Raw genomic sequence first — 18827 nt, 5'->3', positions numbered from 1 at the left:
AAGGGAAAGAAAACCTCAGTTTCTTCATTTTCTCTGCCTCTTGAGTTAGGAGGAGAACCAGTTCCGAGTTCTCAATTTCACTTGAAAATAAAGTCAGGGCATTCTTTTTACATCATCCCACCAAAGAATCTGAGAAGAGGTTAGCCATGTGAATCAACTCTAAGTCTTGATGTGGGTTATTTAGTTTGGACTTAATGTGTTGTATGCACTAGTTGCATGTGATTATTCAAGAAAGCATGCTTAAAATAAACTTTGACTTAGCATGATGTGTCAATGTAGCTTAGGTTTTTAATTCAGAACAGATGAAATAATTCAGCCTTACATTTATCAACCATGTCAAAGTCATTAATGTTCTCTGCTTTCCCTTACATTGTTATGAATATATCCCACCCTGTGCTGTTAACACTTAAAAGCACACTTTCTGCATAGATAAGGAAAGAAAGTTATCTTGGTTATTTGCTCTCTGTTGTGGCTTGTTCATCCTTGCTGCCCCATGTTGTGTATCATCTTTTATACCCTATTACTATGAACATTTTGCTGCCATTGCAGCAACAGCATATGGAATTTTCTCTTAACCCCTCTATTTATCATGCAAGAACTCTAAAACACACATACGGTATTAATGATTGATTGAAGGGGATACATAACCTTTCATGAGTGCTACTTTTGGCCTTCGAGTGGCATGCTAGAGGCTAAAAAGTGGGTAAGTGCCAGGTGAAAAACTAAAACACAGTAGGTAGCAAATAATTTGAAAAAGAAAAATTGCTTTGGGAAACATGTTGTACCTATTTTTTAACGTGTGCATTTCTTGCATAAAAGTCAGCACAACACCTAATTATAATTTCACCCAACCTCAGACTATTCAAGGTGTATTTCCTCTTTCCCCTCTGAGACAACAGTGGGTAGATTGTTTTTACTGAAGTTTTAGGAGGTTGTATGACTGCATTTGAACTCTGCAGGCTTCCTCTGTTTATTTTGGGCCTAAAATAGAAGGCCTAGTATATTGCTGGCAATAAGGGTATCGTTCTAAGCATTTTTGGGAGTTATGTTCAGAGAAACCTAGGGAACACCAAACATCACATATGTCAGTATATGCAACTCGGCCACTCAGCCCATATTGAAAATGTATTCCTGATTGGGATGGGTGCCTTCTTTCAGGCTTTTTTTTTTTTTTTTTTTTTGCTGAAAATCATCTCAGTTGTTTTCTAGTGTGATTGCAAGGACTGGTAGGGAGTGGGTCTTTTTCTTTTTTTCAAGCAGGAAACAGGTGACCTAGATTGGGAGCCCTCAGTTGGGGTTTCTTTTTTCAGAATAAAAGCAGACAGGTTAACTCAGTGTTTCTCAACCTTGACATGTGGACATGTGGACTTCAATTCCCAGAATTCCACAGCCAGCAATGCTGTTGAAAAACACTGATACTCATAGTTGTTTTTAAAATTACTAAAGCTGAGTTTAAGTCATAACTCAACAGTTCACTGAAGATTCACTGCTACAGGGCGAAGGTGATTTTTTTTTTAAGAAATAGTGGGAAAAAATGCAGAGAAAAGTGCTTTATTCATTGGCCTCCATTACAATTCATTTAGAACGCCCTCTTCTCCACTCATTTTTCACAATTAAAGCTTCTATTGCTGTCAAAGGAAGAAAATATCCATTATGGATAGCAGATGATTAGGGCTTAGTTTGACCAAATTTCAGGTTTCCACACAAATATATTTGATTTACTACAGGGAAAAGATCAGTCCTACTGAATCTACTTTTTGACTCCAATAAGTATCCTTTTAAATTGAGAAGGATGTAATAACTGAAACTGGTGCATATTGACTGGCAGCATTTGAATTTCATGTGACAGACTCAAATTGGCCTCAAATGGTTGTGTAAAATGAATTTGGGAACTTCTAAGTCCTCACTCGCAAATAACATCTAAATGGCCTGTCAAAACTAGGTATACATAGCTGAATTACTGTTGTGGAACCAGATGTATTTCTGCAATATCATGCAGTGTAAGTGTAAAACAGGTAGTGTAATATTTTGATCCTTTGTGGAATGCTCCATAAAAGGAATTATTTTATGCAGAAAAAAAGCATGTCAGAACAAAGATTCTAAGCCAGATGTCTCCCTACTGTGGAAATGTTTTCACTCCAGAAATTGACATTATATACAAAGTACATACAAGAACATGATACTTCTATTTGCACTTTGCAATGATCAAGTGACCCTCCACTGCAGGCATAGTACTGCTTGGTGCTGTGGACTGGGGCCCAAAACCCTCACATTCTTCATTGTTATCTAGAGAGGGAAAGTGCAGGTAAAGCTGGTTATTATTCATCTAAGCAAAATAACAAATTGCTTTTTCCTATCTTTCTTTAATGAGGCCCAATTTTCTTCATTGCTGAGAGAAGGTAAGTGAGCAATTAAAAGCAAAGAATGTTCCTTCCTCTTTTTACTTTTTGCTGGGCAATCTTCTCTAACTCAGTGGGCTCCAGATGTGTTGGAGTCCTCTCAAAAACTATGCTGAGTAACAGTTAAAAGAATTAAAATCCAACCTATCTTAATGGAATCAGGTTGGGGAAAGGAGCAAAGCATTTTGTGGGTTACAAGTCACATTGATCTAAAGTGTGAGGAATTCTGGAAGTTGAAGTTCACACATTGTAAAGTTGCCAAGTTGAAAAACATTCTTTTAGATGATGTGTTAGCTTTGATTTATTTTCATATGTCTGGACAGACCAAAATAATAAAATCTGAATTTTTAATTAACATTTTGTTGAAACAATGCATTGAGTGGATTGCTAGTCATCACAAAAATCACGGGACAGGAAAACTTTTTTTCCTATTCTGTAGTTGACAAAAGTTGCTACAGACAGGTCTACTGTTTAAAATTTAAATATGACATTCATATTATTATATATTTCTTTCTTGGTTGGACATCTCAACCGACAGATGGTAAAAAAATATTGAACAGTATCTTTCATTTTGGAAGTTGCAATTGCGCTGACTACAGAGAGAGATGGCGCTCAAGTGCACGGCGAAAACTGCGCGTAAGCACTTTTCGCTACTGTACTGCAGTGCGATTCTGTAATAGAGCTGGCCTGCAAATTGCCCGGACTGCCACGAGAAGGGAGCAACGAGACAAAGACAATTGTTAACTTTTTGCTGCTATCTAGCGCACATCTGGATATTTCAGCTCAGAACTGACAGCAGTAGCAGATAGGGACAACTGACTGCCTTCCTCCCTAAGTGAAGGGAGGAAATGTTGCAGTGGTCGCATGTGCTGCTTCCGTGGGGCGGGGGTTGAGGGTTGGGAGGATCGTTTCAGCACGCTTCCAACCCGTGAGGTAGATCCGGGCCCCGCTCTGTTGGAGGAGAGACGACTGAACTGCTGCTTGACACCATTTCTCCCTAGCAAGAGCTGCCAGTTGGATATCAGCCATGCAAACAGCGAGCAGCGAGGCACCCTTGAAAAATCAGCGTGCCGAAACTAAAGCGCAGCTTAGCCGTCTCGCCGCTGTTTCGCCGAACCGCCCCGGACTCACCGCGCTGCGCCTTCGCCTTTCATGCGCCCGTCGCTCTCGCTCCGCCCTCGCCGGCTCCAAAGCCCCGCCTCACTCTCAGGGAGGAAAGGGGGGGCGGAGCGCATGAGCCGCCGCCGCACACTGGAGCCACCGAGCCTCGAGCGAAGGCGAGCAGGCAGGTAGCGAGAAGCCGGAGGAAGGAAACCAGCAAAGCAGCGGGCGGCTGGGTTCGCCCTGGCAGGCAGCGGCAACGGGGTGAGTGGGGCAGCCGGAGAGGGGAAGCGGTGGCGGTTTGGTCGGGCTCTCTTTCTGTGCGGGGCCCGGTCGCCTCCCTCTCGCAGCCAGGCCGAGGGGCCCTGCAGCTTCGCGTTGGCTCGGAGCCCGAGAGGGAAAGAAGCGAGCGAGCGAGCGGGCGGGCGGGCGTCTTTCCCTCCGGAGAAAGGAAGAGGCACCTCTTCCCCCGCCCCCTCCCCAAAGCGAGGCGGCGGGGAAATTGCTGCACCCCGGCAGCAAAAGGAGGGCTCTGGAGGGAGAGGCTCTGACAGCCAGGCTGGAGCCGGGCCAGAGAGTGGCTGCCCGGAGTGCACGTAACGTGTGCGTGTTTGCGGTCGGTGGAGGTTGCGAGGTGAGAGGGGGAGTTCCTGAACTATGAGAGTCGTGGGTGATCGCGGGGTTAAAGTGGTGAAGTTCTCCGACGTTCCTTTGAGGAAGAAAAAAAAGGGTGGGAGTGCCGGAGGGAGGGAGGAGGAGGAGGAGGAGAAGGGGAAGGTTATTTTGACCGATTTGACAGCACAGATATCTTTCCCCATTAGTTGTTAGAAGATCGCTGCCTCTCTTGCTGTTCTGGTCCTTCGGGACAGGATGGAGATTTCCACCTTTTTCTGGGGTGCTCGGAGATGGTGCTGCTGCCCAGACAGCTAAAAGGTCTCTGTGCATGGTTGAAGGGTGGTCCCTTCCCTCTAGGACTAGAGCTGTGGTGTGATTTTTCTCTATGGGACAGAGAAACCCAGGGACAAAAGGGAGCTGCTCCTCCTTTGGTGACCATACTGTGGGTGCCAAACATTTTCAGGCTAGTGTGGCTGATGTTAGCATTGTTGCTACTCCTTCTCTAATGATCTTCTGAACATAAGAACATAAATAACAGAAATGTAATTGTTATTTCTGTAGTTATATTGTAATCTCTTTTCTAGCTAAAGATGTTCTGCTTTTATTTGTATCTCCACCAGCCACTAGTGACAATTTGCTTTGATGTGCTGGTAGATCCAAATTTGTTATATTGAAATCATTGGCATGCTGACTTCTTAATGCCAAATATTTGAATTAATGCCAGAAAGACTCCACTTCCTCTCATCCCCTTCCCTTGAATTTCTGCTTCTGGTTGGTTTCATTAATGAGGAAGTAAAACACAGAATTTCCCCACATCTCCCATGTTAACATGTAAGGAAAAGAAACAGGACTCTCGACTTCTCTGTTTTAAACTTTTGTGGTTGGGGGAAGATTGCTGGCACTTGGCTGCCATCCTGTTTCAGCTTTAGCACAGCTCTAGGTCTTTTGCAATAGCAATTTTGCTAAGGATCCCCATTTGGGTCAAAAAACATTCCTTAACTTCAGTTGCTTTTGTCTGCCTTAGAATGAATAGCTCTCTCCTTGAAAGAACCAATAACTTCCTGCCAGCTGTAAACTTTGTAGCAAACCACCTTTTGAATATTGCAGTGGCTGAAAGCAATACGAAACTGAATTCTGTGTAAACCAGGGATGTTCTGCTGCCATTATCATAGATATCGTCCAGTATGGTGTTGGTACACAGGCTCATTCTCTGTGTGGAGTTGTCTATAGAATGAATTATAAATTATTCAGATTGTAGTAATTTCTGGCTTGGGGAATCTGAGCAGCTGCTTGCATTTGTAGTGAATGGTCATTTTTCTCATAGAAAACGTAATTGATGTAACATCACCTGGCTAGTTCAGCCATGATTCTACGGTAACATAAAAGGTCCATAGCCTTGAATTCCAAGTGCATATTAGACTCATTCGATGGGTTTGTACAGCCTCTTAATTTGCTCTCCCTAAAGCATGGAAATAAAAAACTAGCAGTTCATAAAAGCAAAGATGCCTTAGGTTTCCTGAAAGCTAGTTATTTTACCAAATAATTTAGGCATGTATGAAGGTGTTTTCTTTAAAAAAAAATCCTTGGAGCGGCAAAATTGGAAGGCAAAAATTCAATGGGAACCCATTCACAAATGTATATCTAGCACTTCAAGTCTATATTAACTGCTAGGAACTGTTTGGAAAGTCCCTGCAGTTTTCTTGGCAAGATTTCAAAGGTGTTTTGCCATTGCCTTCTTCTGAGGGCTGAGAGAAGAAAACTGGCCCAAAGTAACCCAGCTGGCTTTGTGCCAGCTGGGTTACATTTTCACAGTTACTAGTTTGGTGCTTTAACTACCAAATTTGCTCACTTTAACTTATTGGAAACTAGAATTATTACTGATTTGTCAAGCTGGTAATATTTGAACCCATTCAATTTGGAATGCTCTTTTTGGGGGTGATAGGATCGACTGAGTTTTGCATGTGAAAAATGAGCTTATCTGATCATTAATGTAGCTTACTAGCTATAGGATTTCCTATTTTGAAATACCAACATCTCCAAAAAGGGAAATGCAGTATACTATTTGCAGTATGTCACAAGACAGGAGAGCAGTCACATTGTCTGTACTTCATGCCAGTCTTCTATTTTAATATGATGTGGGAAGTATAATTCTTCTCCACGTACATCATTTCCTTCCTGAACCCCTGTGTCAGTCCATCATGTGTGCAATCAAAAAATCCTTGGGATGGTGAAATCTTGTTTGTGTAGATTTTAAAGGAGTTGAATGATCTAAACATAGATTTGTAGATAGCTTCATATAGATCACATTGAAGTTCCAAAGCATCTTAACAAGTTGCACATATTGGCCAACGGCAAGATTATATTGTCACGAACTTTAAAACTTTCAGAATAATTGACTTTCTATAGTAATAATCCACGAGATATTTTTATGTCCAATATTTGTTATTTGTAGAAAGACTGGAAATAGTCCAGATATCTGAGATGCTTGAAATCAGAACAAAACTGTCAATTAAAACTAAATGTTATGAATAAAATAAACATTTATATCTGGGTTTTTAAAAACTTAAAATGAATAATTCATGTTTACAAAACTAGTTATATGTTTACAACACTAAGATTTCAGAAAAAATTTCTGTCAAGAACTGAAAGTTTTCATGGCATTTACTTGTCACTTTAGTGTTTGCAGTTGAGCTTAACAGTAGCAGCAGTTTGAATGTCAGAATTCAGTACATTCAAAATTCAGTACACAACATGATGCTTTTAATTATTCCATGTTACTTAATGAAACTGTTTAAAAGAGCATGGGAAATATTTTTCAGCTTCCTTGGTCTTTTAGTTAACCCAAAACACTGAAGTGCTATTTTTCAAATTGGTGAATTATCGTGAACTATCAAAAAACATCCCAGTGACAAGTTCACCAGTGCAAATTCCACTGAAATAAAGTAGTGTAAAAACAGTTACAAAGTTGTATAAACCGTTTTAAGAGCCAGTTTGGTCTAGTGCCATGGTGGCGAACCTATGGCACGTGTGCCACAGGTGGCACACAGAGCCCTCTCTGTGGGCACGTGCACCGTCGCCCCAGTCCTAGGCTTTCAGCTAGGATTTATAAAACCTTTTTGCTTTAGGCCTCCGCCGCCATGTGCAAAAAAAAAAAAAGGTTCAATCAATCAATCAATTTCAACTTCTCACTGGAAAAAAAAAGATCTCACAAAGTTGAAATTGATTGATTGATTTTTTTAGTCCCACCCAGTCTGCTGTTACCACTGCGGCCATGCCCACCCAATGGGCCACACCCACCCAATGAGCCACACCCACCCAGCACATTCATAAGTGAGTTCTGGGTTGCAGTTTGGGCACTCAGTCTTTAAAAGATTCGCCATCACTGGTCTAGTGATTAAAGCACCAGACTAGAAAGCTGGAGATTGTGAGTTCTAGTCCTACCTTATTCATGAAAGCCAGCTGGGTGACCTTGGGCCACTCACTTTCTATCAGTCCATTTTACCTCACAGGGTGGTGGTTGTGAGGAAAATCGGAGGAGAAAGGTTGCATTGGATATGTTTGCTCCTCGAGTTCTTTATAAAAATAATAAAGGCAGGATATACAGGGATAGAAATAAATAAACTTTGAGAGAATACATATGTTATTTTTTAAGGTGCAATGAGATGTTTAGTGTTTCTGCCACAAACATTGAATGTGACCTCTCTTTTGGAATCTTCCTTTTGAGATACAGGAAAATGCTGGTTCCCTGAGCAGGGGGTTGGACTAGATGACCTCCAAGGTCCCTTCCAATTATTATTGTTGTGGTTGTTGTTGTTGTTGTATTAAATCTTTGCAAAAAAACTATGACTATAGTTCTATTAGAACAGCTTGACATTACCAGTCATAGTATCCTATTGCCATGGATTTTTCACTCAAATAGTAAATGTTCACACACTATTTGAAAATTACAAATATTAATACTTTATTATTTTGTTTTTGGACAATTTGATTATTCTACTGCAGATTTGAAGAATGTTTCTTTGCAGCTGGTGAAAAAATGTATGTCAGTAGAACATATATAGTTTTTAAGGTGGAGCTGAATTAAAACAGGAAGTCCTGTGTTCAACTAATTTTGTAAACAGATCTATTTTCATACATGTTTTCTCCAAAGCTTGACACTTCAGCAGAACAGTGGTTGCTGTTTCAGAAAGTCATAATATTGATTCCTGCTATTTAGTATGAGTTATAATTTAGGAACAAAATAAAACAATTACATTGTATTCAATAAATATGTAACTGACAAGGGCTCCCTTCCCCAAATAGATTGGAGGACTTTGATCAGAATAATTAAGGAAATACTATTCTTTCTGAATGGTAGTGAAAGTGATCAGTGAAAAGTTAGTTGTAATTACTTGAGTTTGAATAAGTGTTCTTTGGAGCTTTGCATTGGCAATATTTTAAGGGTTGAAGATAAAAGTAAATAATTTTCACATGAAAATTTACAGCATAAATGCATGTCTGTGTTCATGCCCAGATGCATATTTGTATATATTTTATCCAACTTTTTGCATTGTAGAAGGCAACTATATTATAATTCCAGATTTTTGCAGAAAAAGTGTTAATTCTTAGTTCTGTTAATATTAATATGATTGCAATGTAATAATATCCTAAGTATTTTTAATGGAATGAATTCCTTTGAGTTCAAGAATACCTATTTATATATGTATATATATCTCTCTCTCTGTGTGTGTGTGTGTGTGAGTGTGTGTGTGTATATACTTTTTAATTTGCATTTCAGTGCAGATATTGGAGTGGCTAGTTTATTTGTGCATGATGTGTTTATAGTTTTGCATGCTACTTTGTATAAAGAGTGTCAGAATTGTAGCCATGCACTGAAAAAGTTTATGTTCTGATACGCCAAATAGTACAGATTTCATGCCTCACCCACACCCAGAGAGGTATTGCTGGCATAAAGTAGAACTGAACCTGGCAGCTGTAGTATTTGAACAACAATAACAAAACATCTTTTTTCTTTGAATATTTAGAAATGTGCATTTATACATCATTATTTATTTCTAATTGCAGAGTTTTGTATTGAAGAGGCTCTGACAATCTTTGAACTAAAATCTATGACTGTACTTCCTAATTCTATCAATGTCCTATTGCAGGAAAATATTAAAATTAAATATATTTCATAAGTACAAACATTATGATTTCAGGAAGACAAAGAATAATTGTTTACCAAGAAGTCATCTTTGCTTTAAGTCATCTTTGCTTATGTCCAACAAATATCTCTTTGATTTTGATAAGAACTAACTAAAACATAGATGAGTGCTCAGAATTACAAAGTGAGAAATATCTCAATATCAATGGAGTGGGGGTTTTCTGTGGATGTTTTACTTTCTCATGATTACTTTTTCATCCCATTTATGAAGAATAACACTAGTATTTAGGTTTATATACAGGCCCATAGTGCTTTACAGTACTGTCTAAATGATTTACAAATGTCAGCATATTGCCCCCAACAATCTGGGTCCTCATTTTACCAATCTCGGAAGGATAGAAGGCTGAGTCAACCTTGAGCTAGTCAGGTTCGAACTCCTGGCTGTGGGCAGGGTTAGCCTGCAATACTACATTCTAACCACTGAATCACCATTGTTGTAATTTTGCTTATTAAGAACAGGAAAAATGAAATTCTCACTGATCTCAAATTTAATAGATAAATTTATTTATTCAATTTGTGTAGCTACCTCTCTCAAAAGGGTCTTTGAGTGGCAATGAATTATTTTCCCATGTTGGAAATATGTACTGAATGTGCCATGTAGTTTTGAAAGATGAGCAGTCAGAAAATACATTGTATTATAAATACAAGGCTAATCAAAGTTAAAATTGCATGCATTGAAACCAAGACTGAAGATCTAAGCACACATTTCATATAAAGATCTGAAGTTGATTTAATCAGAATCAGTTGCAAATCTTATTTGAAAAAACAAATAGATGTGAGTCCATCTGGAATTTAGATAGGAAGTGGATAGAGTTCTCTGCTTAATGAGTTCTGCCATCTCTGGGCTGGATTTGGAAGGTAATTAATACATATGTGAGGAAAACAGAAGTGCACCCCCTCTTGAGGAAACCATTTTTTGATCAGCTGTATTGGACAACATTTACTCTGCCTGCAATCCTCCTTTTTAAGGAAGATTTTTGAATGTCTTCTAATCATGATTCCGGCTTGAGTGTGGGAGAAAAATAGTGTTAGTTTCTCTGGTGAATAATTTATGCAGGGACTTGGATGGAGAAAATGCTCCCCTCTGGTTGCATTAGACCTTTGAGTAGTAGTTAAAATGATTAATGATAGTATTCTTTATCTTTAACCCCTGCAGTCCCTGTTGGAAATGGGGAACACCTTAACAATGATTTTGCATCTTCCTGGATCAGGTCAGTCTAGTTGGTGTACACGGGAGAGGATGTTTTGAGCCCTTGATTACATTATGAAGGTATCACAATACTTGGCTGTCTCCCCATGTTATTTAATATATACCAGAAACTGAAACTGAATAAATACATTTCAATGAGATCCAATTTGCACATCCCTGAATTAAAGAATTCATGTATTTGTTATCTATTTTTCAGATGGATAAGCACTTCTGTCACAGCTACCTATCATTCCATAAGTGTGATGGTTTGATCATTTCAGTAGCACAGATTTCATGTGTTCTGGATAACTTGTGAAACATGTTGATTGCCCACTGCTAAAGAAGGCAATGAATTATGCCACCCAAATATCTATAGGTATGCTTTTGGAATCTTAAATGATCAAATAGCCTCAATAAACACAGGAACACATCTAATTTCTGGGGGGAGGGGAAGGATTGTATTGTGTTTTTCAAATATAGTTTTTTAGAAAAAAAAAAAACCCTGGTGGTGCAATGCTTAGAACGCAGTATAACAGGCTAATTTTAGGTTAATTTTGCCCACAGTCTGGCGTTCGATTGTGACGGAGCTCGAGTTTGATTCAGCCTTTCATCCTTCTGAGATCAGTAAAATGACCCAAATTGTTGAGGGCAATAGGCCGATGTTGTAATATGGTAAGAGAGCGTGTAAAGTATTATGGAGTGGTATTTAAGTCTAAGTTCTATTGCTATTACTATTGGCATATATACATACAATAATTTAAATACATGTCTTCGATAGGAAATGATAAATTATATTTGAGGTTTTATCTTTCATAAGGGGTATATATGAGATAGCCACCTTGATTTAATCACTGCAGAAGAAAGAGCTGTTGTCCCATTGATTTCTCTTAGAAAATTCATGCAGTATTTTTCTCAAATGCTAATGACTAACCTGGCCTGGAGATCAGAGTTTTGGCTGGAATAATTTTCATTGTTGATAATCCCTGTTTTCTGTATTTATGAAACAATGATTAGTGATAGTTATTTGGTATTACACAATATAATAAAAAGTACAGCATTTATTTTCTTGTGATTTAATAGGATGCAAATTAAGAATTGTAATATTATGCCTTGGAAGTATTTCTTATTCTTTATTGAAAAGGAACACTATTTATATTTACTTGTTGTATAACTTTTAGTTTCTATACTTAACTACTTCTAAAATTATACATATGTGCTTTTACAATTCCTGGATTTGATAAATCCCTATGGATTGCAGACAAATCTAGAACTGAATTTCTCCAGTTTCCTTGTTTGCAAACTTAATATATATTTAAAATACACAAAAGAAAAAAAACCCCCTTCTCTGAGTGGATCTTAGTAATTTAATGTTATAATTGTTCCAGTCAAGATTAAAGTACTAAAGTTAGTAACTGAAGTGATTCCTTCTGTGAAAGATTGACTGTGAATTTTTTAAAAATCTAACTTAAAAAATTTTAAAAATACAGTTCAATCCTACCCCCCATCGCCAGAATTAGATAGATTACCTGTGTTCTTAAAAAAAACCTTGTTCAGTAGAGTACAATATTCTAAAATGAACTTGGTTACTATCAGTTACATCAGAGGTCCCCAACCTTTTGGGCACCAGGAACTGGTTCCATGGAGAGAGGTTTTTCCGTGGACCGGAGCAGGTGTGGTTTTGTGTGCTGCCTGCATCCCATGGATGGAGATTTGCTTGTTTGTGCAGACTGGTTGCTGGCATGTCACGGCCCGGTGCCGGTCCATGGACCGGGAGGTTGGGGACCTCTGAGTTACATTGTAAATATACTAATGCCAAAATCCCTATGATTTTGACTGGACTGGCTGATATGCCAATATAAAATTACATTACTGTTTCTTATTTAAATATTGATGGCACTTGCATCACAGAAGTGAGAAAGTTTCATAGTTTCAAAGGCTAATTATAGACTAAGATCAAAGATGAAGTCTCCTTCAGTCAAATTCATATCTGGTGACTTCTTGGACTTCTTCATATTATTTTCTTAGAAATATAGGTAGTCTTTGACTCACAAACATTCATTTAGCAACTGTTCAAACGTACAGTGGCACTGAAAAAAAAAGTTTCTTTTGCCTCCCTACTGTCACATGATCAAAATTCTGGTGCTTGGCAACTGGCATGTATTTATAATGGTTTCAGTTTCCTAGGTCATCTGATCACCATTTGTGATATTCCCAGTCAATTTCCAACCAACATAGTCAATGGGGGAAACTGGTTTTGTTTAACAACCACATGATTCAATTAACAACTTCAGTGAGTTGCAATGAAATATCTTAAATCGGGTGCTACTGACTTAACAACTGTCTTTCTTAGCAATAGAAATTCTGGTCCCAGTTGTGATTGTAGGTTGAAAGTTACCTGTAATATGGAAATCGTTAACCAATACATTCTTCCAGATTTTCTTGATTTCTTTTTGATTTTCATTATTTTATGTCCAACTACGCTTAGCTTTTCAAAACTAGTCAAAAAAGACTGTTGGGCAGATTAGGAGGGCAAGAGTGGAGCATTTAGTTACAATCTATTTTAGTTTCCCTTTTGAGGTCACATTCCTGAGAAATGTTGGTTCCCATATCACATGCTAGAGAAGGGTGGAAAAGCTAGAAAAGAGTTCAAAGTGAGTGAGACTATACACTTTCACAGTCCTCTATTTCTATTTATTTTTCTTTGCACACCTTTTCTTTCTGTTTTATGCTATTGTATCTCTCTTTTCCACTCTTCTTTCCTTTATTCATTTTTGTTCCTTTTTCAGCCAGTACAAGTAGAACTTGTTATTTATGGGTGTTACATTCCAAAGTCAACCACTTATGATGTAAACGTGGATACTGAGACCTTGAGCCTATGAGAATGAGGAGGGGAGTTAATCTGAGAGTCCTATAAAATGACTGAAATGTCCACAGAATTCTCTAAAAATACAAATAGAAGTTAAAAAAAAAACCCCTTTCTGTTTCAAGGTCATAGCACTACTTCTGCTTGTCTGCACTCTTTTATTATGAATAAAGGTTAGGCAAAAAAAGTTAAAGAAATAACTCTTTTTGAACATTATGACTGTTTTAATTTTTTAAATAGTCCTCATTTAGTGGCTGCTTTAGTGATTGCAATTACACTAGTGATATTAGCTTTGTGACCAATTCTCACATTTATGACTTTCACAGGTCTGCAAAGCAAAGGAAAAATGAAGTAAGATCATAAGCACAGTTGTGATTTCACCTAGCGACCACCTCATTTAACAAGTGGGTTGCTGTTTCCAATTGTGCTTGCTAAACAAAAACTATCTGTACAAAAGAAATAAGCAATGGTGTTCTTTCTCTGCATTGCTGGAGACAGCTGATTTCCCTCCATCATTTACAGTAGTATCATTTTTCTTGCTTGATCTAGTTTTGTAATTTTTCTCATTCCAGTGCTTTAAAACTACAGTAGTTATATTCCTTGAGTAGCACTTTAAAAGTGGCTGAGATTGCAAATTTTCTTCTGCGCTAGTAAGGAAGTGCTCAACGTTTTTGAGACTGACACATCTTCTGTCAAGGCCTTTACTTTCTAAGTAGGCCTAGCACAGCAGCAGCAAATAAAAAAAAAGAGGAAATTCAGCCATGAGAGGAAACATCCTGTGTTATTAGTCATACAAAACTTTCAAGTATCTTACTTTGGATCCTTTAAAAAAAAACATTATTCTACCTACAGCTTCTAGATCTGGCATGGTATGTTCTTTTGAGCTAAAATGAGTTCTAATCAGTATGTTAGCAATTCAGTTATTTTTTTTCCCCTTCGAAACCATTTGGTATATGGGTAGTTTCACTTTTGGCTTTAGCTTTAGCTTTATCAAATGGTCTAAAAAGCAAAGGACAAAGTATTCCATAAATGTATTTAATTCTCATAGTGCTGCCTCCTTGCATCATTTTAGCAATCAATTTTTTTATGTTTTGTTATAATCTCTTTAACACAATTGAAGCCCTGGAGATTTTCATGCCACTGATGTTGACCAACCAGGCTATTTTGGGAACTCCTGCAATTTGGATTTGTGTGCATATCCAGAGAACCGAAGCAGGCAGACTGTTCCATATAAACAAAAAGGTACCAGTTCCCAAAATAATAACTTAGTGCATAAAGAAAATGAAATGAATCTAAGATCATTTTTTTATCGTTCTTCAGAAAAAAAAGACTTGTAAGTTTTACAGTACTATATTTTTTATTCCATATTCTCTTTCTGTATATGCTCTCTAAGGAATGGTTTTTAGACTAGATTCCAAATGTTTGCAAATTTTACAGAGACTATTTGTAGGCTATTCCTTTCTCCAGTAGCATTTAATAGATCTAGTTCTATGATGCAGTGTTTGGGGAAAGAGTGAAGCTTTTTATAATTTTACAAAGAAAGATTTGCTCTTTTGCGGTTCTCTTTTGATATGCTATCACGGATAACTAATGAACTGATTAATATTTTTGAAGTGATAATTCTGGTAAAGGATCTTCATATCTACTCTAGTCCAAAGATGTTAGTTTTATTAATTTTTTAATAAAGGCACGTGCCTTTTATTTTTTCAGCTTTTATCCTCGTGATACTTCTGTAACTGAAGTATTCAACATGCAACAGTGAAGCAGGGAAGGGTACTTGGAAGTCTACCATGTGTGTTATTTGGATGGGATAAATCCATCTCTTCTAACAGGGATACCACACGATGGTAGCCCTAGAACCCGACCAGGACCTATATTTCATTCAACAATCAGAAGATAAATTAGGTTTTTAATCAGTTTTGAAAGTAACATAATCTTGTATTTCCTAGGTTTTCTTTCTTGAACTTTTGTTGAAGAGAAAAAATTAGATGCATTCATGGTGCTTCCTTTTTAAAAGATATAGTTTTAACATAAGTGTTTTTAATAACTTAATTACAATACTCAGCTGGCTTGATATTTTTAAATTTAAAATTAAATATAAAAATATTTTTTCTTTTTATATACTTTTTGTTACAACCAGCAAGCATAGTAAGTACAGGGGAAGAATAAGATCCAGTCAGGATGAACTTCTGAGTACAATCGGGAAACTGGCTTTTTAACAAATGAAGTTGCATTATTTTCTATAGTGATTATTTAGGGTAGGGCTCTCCAACTCCGGCACCGGGTTGTGGATTGGCACTGGCTATGCCATGCCAGAAATTGGGCTGTGCAAACAAGCAAAATCCCATCTCTCCACGGAACCAGTCATTAGTGCCCCAAAGGTTGGGGGCCACTGATTTAGGGGAATACACTGTATAATTATATTAATTCAATATATGTAATAACATTTTGGCAAATAAGGGCAAGAAAATGTAAATTCACAAAGTGAAAACATTGCTTTAGCTGAAGTGACACTGAAATGTTAGGGAGCATTGCAGAATGAAAACTGCCTGTCTCATGATGTCTTTATCTGTAGTACCATGATATAGGAAAGATTGTGAACGGTTGAGCACACCGCTACAATAAAGAATATCATGGAGATAGAAGCCACGTGGAGAAGAGAAAGCATTTGAAGCATTTTGTCTGATGCATTAATTTTTTGAATATAGAAAAGGAGTTTATGTCAAGTTGAACTGCAGAACTTGCGTTCCCTAAAGATATTCCAAGGGTTTTTTTCTAAATTGTAATTTTTAATGTGATAGAAAAGGGGAAATTATGTGAGAAAATATTGTGTATTTATTTACATTTATTTTTATCACATGTAAATTAAATTTTGCTCTAGTTTTACCATGTTTTTTCTTGTCCTGGCTCACTAACTTTTTAAAATCTTATGTTCGGCACATCATTCAAATCTAAGTCCCAAATCCTCTGACCTCAGAATTGTATTAAAAGTAGATGTTTATAGTAAGATGAGTTGGAATGTTCTATATGTATTATTATATTTTTTATCCCACCTTTATTTTGATTAACTCAGCAATATAGCTAGTGTTCCTACCTCCAATTTTGTCTCCAACAATAATTCTGTGAAATGGTTTGGGCTTAGAGAAAGAGACTGGCCCAGAGTCACCTAGCCGGCTTTCGTGCCTAAGGGAGGCCTGGATCTTACAGCTTCCCAACTGCTAGCCTAGCATTTAGCCTGTGCACCAAACTGGTTCCTCTTTTCTTTGTGCCTGGCTTTCTTTCTATCTTTTTTTCATAATGGAAAAAATCTGGTTCACACAATGAAATGTACTGGCAAGCGATTCATAATGGAAAAGAAAGGCCTTTTTCACAAAGCACATTCAGGGTTTTGTGGCTTCAGTGTGATTTCCTCCCAATTTCTTGGTAGTTGCTGATCTGTGCTGATCTAAAAGCAGAATATATGGCCCCAGTGTTGTATCTGTGGTGTATCATTTCTTAATGTGAAATCTTGAAATACATATCCATTAACTTTATTTAAAATAACCTACTGTATGGCTCAGGATGCTTGGTAGTGTTATTTTCATCAAGTTTACCCTTTTCTAAGTGTCAAGTGTCAAAATGTTAACTAGCAAAGTCTTAGCAAGCTGTTTTAGCAAATCAATTAAATATGCCGTTAAGATTGCTTTATTAAATGAATATGTAATTTTAATTCATGTTTCTCTCAAGTGTATTTCAAGGGCATATTTTGTTTGCTTTTTTAATGTTTGGTTACCCATGCAATCACATTCCATGGTGATTTACAAAAAATGTTAAAGTAGAGCTAAATAACACAAAATATATTAATACTTGCTTGAGGCACTTATATATATTTATGCTGCTTGTTGCTGCTTAGTGTAATAGTATTTGTCTCACCTGTGCTACTTTGATAATGTCTGATGTTTAGACTTGAGATAAGTGAGGTCTGAACTTAATTACCTACTCAAAATAATCTTATGATGCAAATTGTATAAATAAGTGAGGTGTCTGAATGCATTCATACATGTACACTGGGTTGGTTTGGAACTCAGCAGAATTTAAATTCTCTTCACAAATATATTGATTTTAGTACTCTTTAGTACTCTTAGTAGAATATTTAGATAATAGAAATGTTTACATTACATTTTCAATATTATTCAAGAACCTTGATTTCTCAGAGATAAATACCATAGAAAAAGATAATAAATCATGTGTGCTATTTTTAAGAAAAAGATATTTTAAGGCATATTTAGGACAGATTGGATTCTGCAGAGTTTCAACACATGCAAACAGTAATTTGTGACTAGAACTTTTTAAAGTTCATTCATTGTATTAAATCATAATGTGATTCATTTGACTTAGATTCACTAACCAGCTATTAGGACTTAATGTTATATAGGAATTGAGAATTATCATTTATTCTGTAAACTAAGGTTAAACAAACTATACTATAACTGTAATAGGTTTTCTTTACTAACCTCATATCAGGTTATTTAAAAAAAATTATTTCGTACTAAATTGAAAGCTTTATTTCATAATCTTTTTAAACTGTTCGTAACAGCAGCTGCTAGAGATACATTGTTTTGTTATTGGCTCCCTTTGCTTAGAATAACATCGGTTGACTGATGATGTTAAATGTTAAAGTTAGACAAACACTGGAAGCTAGGAAATATAATTTAAGAGAGGGATATTTTTTATATATGTACCATAATGACTTTTGAAGAAAGGGAAGATTCTGAAGTAAAATATCTTGACATTTTGTTTTATTTTAGTCATGTAAATAAATTCAAGAAATTGCTAGTTTATAGGTCTTCACCTGTAGGTTTTCAGGCTAATGCTTAAATACAAGACTGGTTATAGCTGTGTAACAGGCTGCAATATTTAGCATTAGATAATTGCAGTTGTTCAGTATTCTGATTCCAATCGCTTGCAAGTAGGAAACTTGCCTAACTTAATTGACTTGAATAGTGCTGTCTCTTATAACTTACCGAAAAAAAATTTCTTGACTATGCATTAATATAAGGATATAACAAGTAGGTAACTTACCAATCTTGCTGATTTGCAGTAGGAATACAAATGGGAGGCCTTAAGATCTTTCTGGAAGAGCAAAAAAATGGCCAAGTATGAAATTTCAGAGGTTACCTCATTTTAAGATGAAAATTTCTAAGTGATCGATCATTAAACTCTAAAGAGAGGTAATGGAAATCTGGGTTGCTGAACAGAATCTCTAGAGAAATATTTTAAAGTAGTGGTGATGTGGCTGTCCAATTGTTTTGACTTTCTAAGAATCAGTAATACAGGAATTTCTATTACTGTAAACTAATACTAGTTTTGGGGGAAAAAAATCCTGGTGTCCCATATTTTGTCTATCTTGTAACTTTAACATGACACGTACTCCAATTTTTTACTTCCATTCCTGTAGGACAGTGGTGGCAAACTTAT

The 18827-nt window shown here is 36.9% G+C and overlaps 1 protein-coding gene across 2 annotated transcripts in view; it reads left to right on the top strand.

Annotated features, from left to right (window-relative positions):
- Window positions 1-3615: 3615 nt before the first annotated feature.
- Window positions 3616-18827, top strand: part of RAP1A (RAP1A, member of RAS oncogene family) — a 79352-nt gene continuing 64140 nt past the window's right edge. For both annotated transcript variants that reach the window (XM_039361357.1, XM_039361356.1), the window contains exon 1: window positions 3616-3764. The gene's annotated coding sequence lies outside the window, so the exon portion shown is untranslated. The remainder of the gene's footprint in view (window positions 3765-18827) is intronic.

This window comes from Crotalus tigris, unplaced genomic scaffold, assembly GCF_016545835.1.
Source record: "Crotalus tigris isolate CLP2741 ecotype Arizona unplaced genomic scaffold, ASM1654583v1 scf7180000019259.915256, whole genome shotgun sequence".
NCBI classification, from domain to species: domain Eukaryota; kingdom Metazoa; phylum Chordata; class Lepidosauria; order Squamata; family Viperidae; genus Crotalus; species Crotalus tigris.
This window is presented reverse-complemented; position numbering and strand designations above follow the sequence as displayed.